Here is a 6000-nt window from a genome sequence, read left to right on the forward strand (position 1 = left end):
TTTACTGTCTCTTGTTGTTCACATCCTCCGGATACTCAATACAACTGAGAAGGATGCTGACGTTATTGGCATGTGGCCACGTCAGGATATTGCATGTACCTGGACACTCGGGGTTTATTATTAAGGGCAGTGTTCAGCCTGGCATATGTTATAAAGACCGAATACCTTAGGGAGTGTTCGGCGTCGCGAGTTTGGCCTTATATGCATCAGCTCCGAATCATGTCTTTGGTCAAATGTTGGATTTGCTCGGCTCCCATGTTTTGGTACCTTACGTTCCACTATATCGGCTAAGATAGCACTGGGAGAACTACTGCGATTGTGCCCTGGTTCATTCGGATGAGCACCTCAGTAGAGAAAGCCGAAAACTGATTGTCATGATAAAGCGCGAGACTGGTCAACCACTCGATGACTTAGCGGAATCTTTGGGATTCCTCCGCATTAATGAAGGGCCGTTTCCTGGTCATGTACGTACGCACCCCGTATTCGGACGAGCACAGAAGTACCAGGGGCTATATAGTAGTCCCACCGTCAAACTCCTATGGCTATGTGAAAGTGCTAAAGCAATGTAGTCTGATTGCCTCGTTCGCTGCGCTACCACCTCCTTCATGGACCAAGATGTTGGATCAAGTGTGAATACGCGTTTTTTGCGAACACCCCCACATTATATGCGTGGGGGCTAAAGCCGACGACTGCAAACTTTTAGGTTATATACATATATACATAAACGGCCGCACAGGAGGCATCATAATACTTTCAGGCAAAAGTATAAACACGGCCTTTATAATTCAATAAAACATTGTTTTTACAATGGGAATACATGTCACTAGAACATAATATTCTTCGAGCACTGAGCCTCTATCGAACGAGCACCTTCAAGGACTTCTTCAAAGTAGTGCTCGGCAGCTACTCGGCCCGCGGCCGAACCCTGTGTTGCAATAGTGGTGGCCTCCATCTCTGCCCAGTATGTCTTGACACGGGCAAGTGGCATCCGCGCACCCTCTATGCATGCCGACCTCTTCATAGCGTCGATGTGTGGCACAGCACCAAGGAATTGTTGCACTAAACTAAAATAACTATTCAGCCTTGTCCCTTCCGGCCACAGATGATCCACGATAGACCTCATGGCAAGTCCGGACAACCTATGGAGCTCGGCCCACTCAGTCATTCGCTCATCCAACAGCAGCGGACGTACTTGAGCATGAAACTGTGACCAGAACATCTTTTCCACTTCATGATCTTTTTGATCCTTGAAGTACTCGGGCGCATCAGCAGCACTTGCTGCCAAATCCACGTATGCGTCTGCAGAACTACATAGTTGATCAAGAGGGGCATACTTCGGATCTCGGAACTTAGTCCGCAACAAAAAGGGCTACCAAGCCGCGATATCTCTAGCTTGACGCAGCTCCTCCTTCGTCGCTCTGATTTTGGAGCGGGTTTCCTTGGCTGCTACCATGGCCTTCTCCAGGTTCGTCGCCTTTGCTCGGCTTTCTTTTTCAAGAAGCTGGTAACGGTCGGCAGTATCTTTCAACTCAGCGGCCATCTTGGTCGTTCTTTCCTTTCTCTGGCAATGCACGGCCTGTTTGGCCCTCAGCTCTTCAACCGCCTTTAGAGCAGCCGCATCACTATCTCTGGCTTGTTCCTTGGCTCGGGCAAGCTCCGCCCGAAGGATCTCCACAGTGGCAGCTCCATCTGCAGTCACAACATATTAAAGATACTGGCATCATGCTCCTCTTACTATGTGGTGATCACCGGAGAAATCACATACCCAGTGCCTCGTCAAGTCGCTTGTAGACAAGCACGATGTCGGCATCTGCCGCATCAAGTTGCCGCTTTAGCTCGGCAAACTCATCAGTCCGGCTAGCCACCGGACCTTCAGCCACCTGCACATGAAGGCGGCCTGATTATTACCTGGGACTATGATCCTCTGTTTGTCACCGTCCTCGATGGCAACCAGAGTCTCAGGGGCTACTATCTGCATAGGGCACGCCTAACGTGTGTGGTACTGTCAAAAACATACATTATTTCACGTACCTCAAAGCCTTTCAGCAGACTCATAAAAGCTTCATGCAACCCGCTTTCGGCGGATGAAATCCTTTCAATCACCGTACCCATTAGTGTACGATGCGCTTCTGAGATGGCTGCTTGCTCCAGAATATCCTTCAGTGCGTCCGACCGCATACTATACGATTCTGGACTCTTTCTGTTGCTCTCTTTAGGAGCCGAATACTAAGGACTTCGGGTGGCCAAAGGATTACCCTCTAGCCTTGGCGGATCAGGAGAAACCCTCCGCGACGACACTTCAGGGTCGCCCGCCTCATTAGGCGGGGTAGCAGGGGGAGGTGTCTTGCTCTCCAGCATCTCCGGAAGAAGATCCCCCGAAGACGAACTCTGTCGAGAAGGGCTACGATTCGAACTACAAGATATAAGCTTCGGTTATTATCTTCAGAAGTAATGTAGGATATTTTCACTATTAAGTACTTTTTGTTTACTTACAGCTCGGTCCTGGGCTGATCCCTTTGCGGACACTGTGCGGCAAGAGTACCCTCCGAGGAAGGACCCTCTAGCGAAGATTTCTTCTCCCGTTTGGAAACATTTGTTTCCGGGTCTTCAGAGGTGGTCCTCTTCCTTCCTCGGCGAGAGGGAATGTCAGATTCTTCTCCCTGGTTATCCTCCTTCACGGAGGCGCTAATTCCCCCGGTTTGGACGAATAGTGAGTGAGGCCCGCTTTCAGCCTCTTTATTCCCCCCTTTATCTTCCTCTGAGGGCGTCTGTTAAGGCGCCGGCTCCAGCATTCTGTCTAGTACGGGATTGGTCGGGCCTTCGGGAAGGGGGCCCAAACACCTGATCATCTTCGCCTTGGTTATCCAGTCCTGGTCAAAGAGCGGCTTTTCAAAATGATGTTAAAGATAGCATGTTCGGCCATGGGATTACTTACTTGTGTATCAGGGCAATTACAGCTCAGGCCCGCATCCTCGGTGGTGTCCGGACACTTCATTCGGGGTCCGAAGAAAAATTTGTACATCTCATCGAGCGTCATGCCGAGGAAGTGCTGAATAGTTTGCGGTCCTTCCGGGTTGAACTCCCACATTCAGAGGGGTCGACGTTTGCAAGGTGGGACCCAACGAACTAGCATAACTTGCATTACCGAGACCATGCTGACATCTCTCTCAAGGAGATCTCGGATGCGACTCTGCAATATCGGCACATCATTTAATGGCCCCCAATTCAGCCCCTTGTTGATCCATGACGCCATTTGTGGTGGAGGGCCCGAGCGAAAGGCTGGGGCGGCTACCCACTGGGTACTCCGGGGAGCTGTGATATAAAACAACTCCTGCTGCCACAAACTGGACACCTCTGGGAAGGAACCCTCCAGGCATGGAGCATCGGCGCTTTTGCTTATTACGGCACCTCCGCACTCTGCGTGTCGCCCCTCGATCATCTTTAGCTTCACATTGAAAGTCTTGAGTCATAGGCCGAAGTGTGGGGTAATGCGGAGGAAGGCCTCACACACGAGGATGAACGACGAGATGTGAAGAAGGGAATCTGGGGCCAGATCATGGAAATCCAGTCCATAATAGAACATGGTCCCCCTAACAAAGGGATCCAGAGCGAGGCCTAGCCCTCGGAGGAAGTGAGAGATGAACACAATGCTCTCATTGGGTTCGGGAGTGGGGATGACCTGCCCCCGGGCAGGCGGCCTGTGCGAGATTTCGGCGGTCAGATACCTAGCCTCTCTCAGCTTCTTCATGTCCTCCTCTGTGACAAAGGAAGGCATCCACTGACCTTGGAGGTTGGATCCGGACATGGTTAAAGGTCCGAAGCGCCTGACCTGAGCGTTAGGTGTTGGAACTCGAGGCGGGGGAAGGATTCGATTGAGCACGAGAGGAAAAAAGGACAGGCCTTGGCCTCTTTATAAATAGGGTGAATATCAAGCGTCCTCCTCGTGGCCGTTTGGTACTTGCGTAAAATCGAGGAGTCATACCAACAGACACGATTGGGTTACCCACGCCCGTATTGATGAGAATCCTGTAATAAGGGGGACACAATCTCTGCTTTGACAAGATGTGTCAGGAAAACCGCCTCGCGATATGTGCGGTGCTGGTTGAGAAAAACGGTTCGAAATAATTACCGGGCCATGACATAATGTTGTGCTGTCAAAATGTGTTAGCGGATTAGATTTGTGGAAATATTATTCTCTACGGTGGTATGTGGAACTTGTTTTGCAGAGCCGGACACTATCCTTGTGTTCAAAATCTTCTATGGAATATTCGTAGGAGGAACCCGCCTTGCAATGCCGAAGACGGATCTGCGCGCCGGACTCATCGTCATTGAAGCCTGGTTCAGGGGCTACTGAGGGAGTCCTGGATTAGGGGGTCTCCGGACAGCCGGACTATATCCTTTGGCTGGACTGTTGGACTATGAAGATACAAGATTGAAAACTCCGTCCCGTGTCTGGATGGGACTTTCCTTGGCGTGGAAGGCAAGCTTGGCAATACGGATATGTAGATCTCCTCCCTTGTAACCGACTCTGTGTAACCCTAGCCCCCTCCGGTGTCTATATAAACCGGAGGGTTTAGTCCGTAGGACAACATACAATCATACCATAGTCTAGCTTCTAGGGTTTAGCCTCTACGATCTCGTGGTAGATCAACTCTTGTAATACTCATATCATCAAGAACAATCAAGCAGGACGTAGGGTATTACTTCCATCAAGAGGGCCCGAACCTGGGTAAACATCGTGTCCCCTGCCTCCTGTTACCATCCGCCTTAGACGCACAGTTCGGGACCCCCTACCCGAGATCCGCCGGTTTTGACACCGACAGGGGATAACATCCGAGAAAGATTTCCCGAAGTTAGGCATTTTAGGACAAACGAACCGGAGGGGAAAAGTTGCATGTTTGTTATGCTAGGCATGTGTGGCAGACGAACGGACCACGTATTCGGATTCGTCTCGTCGTTCTGAGAAACTTTCATATATATAACTTTTTCATCGAAGTTACGGATTATTTTCTATGATTTTTTTAAAGATTTAAACAATATCCTGAAAATCCCTGAAATTTTGCTAAGTCTGAGAACTCGCCAGTTTTTAAAACATCACTAAGCTATTTTCAAAAGGCTACAACTACTGCTCTGTAGCTTGTATGATTTTGTGCCTTATATCAATTTTGAGCATTTCTCTGTGATCTATATGTTAGTACCATTTACATCCATGATAGTGTTCAGTTGCTTGATCAACAACAGCTCTAAAGTAGCTATGAAAATAAAGCTATTTTCGGTTATTCTGTTAACAAAACATAGCCATTTGTGATTTTCATAGGATTTATTCTATGCATCAAAAGGGTTTGGTCCAGTGAGATAAAATGGAGTTTGTCAAGTATACTTTCTACTCATATTTTCTTTAGCCCTGTTAGTAGTTGTTTAGCCACAGTTTAGGGGCAGTCAAGGGGGTTACACGATGTAGAAATTAAAAAGCTAGCTAGCGCTGCTACAGTACTAGTAGTAGTATAGGCAGAGCAGCGCTAAGAAGTAGCAGGAGTGCGGCAGCAAGCAGAGCGTCAGCACGGGGAACAGCAAGCAGCGTCGGGCGTGACGTCGCACGCGTAGACGATGCCGGCTAGCGATGACGGGCACTGCCGGGCGGCAGCGGCGTAGTGGCAGCAACGTAGGGCAATGGCAGCACGCGGCGGCGGGCTGCAGCAGCGTAGGAGGTGAGCATCAGGGAGCAGCGGTCGTGGGGCTATGTAGGTGTCGCCGGAGCTGGTCGAGTAGGGCGCAGTCGCGCAGGCACGCGGACGAGCGAGGACTGTGGACACGGCCACGAGGGCGAGGGTGAGGCGCCGGGACCTGTGGGCGCGTAAACGTGATGCTGGGGGCGTGACGATGGCTCGGTGAGCGCGTCGACCGGGGCTACGTCTGGCGGTGGCGACGGTGAGCGGAGGCGGGGCACGACCCTGGGTGCGGCGGGCTCAATGACGCGGGCGTGTGGCGCCCGCGGGCTAG

The sequence above is a fragment of the Triticum aestivum genome, chromosome 7A (genome assembly GCF_018294505.1).
Source record: "Triticum aestivum cultivar Chinese Spring chromosome 7A, IWGSC CS RefSeq v2.1, whole genome shotgun sequence".
In the NCBI taxonomy this organism is placed as follows: domain Eukaryota; kingdom Viridiplantae; phylum Streptophyta; class Magnoliopsida; order Poales; family Poaceae; genus Triticum; species Triticum aestivum.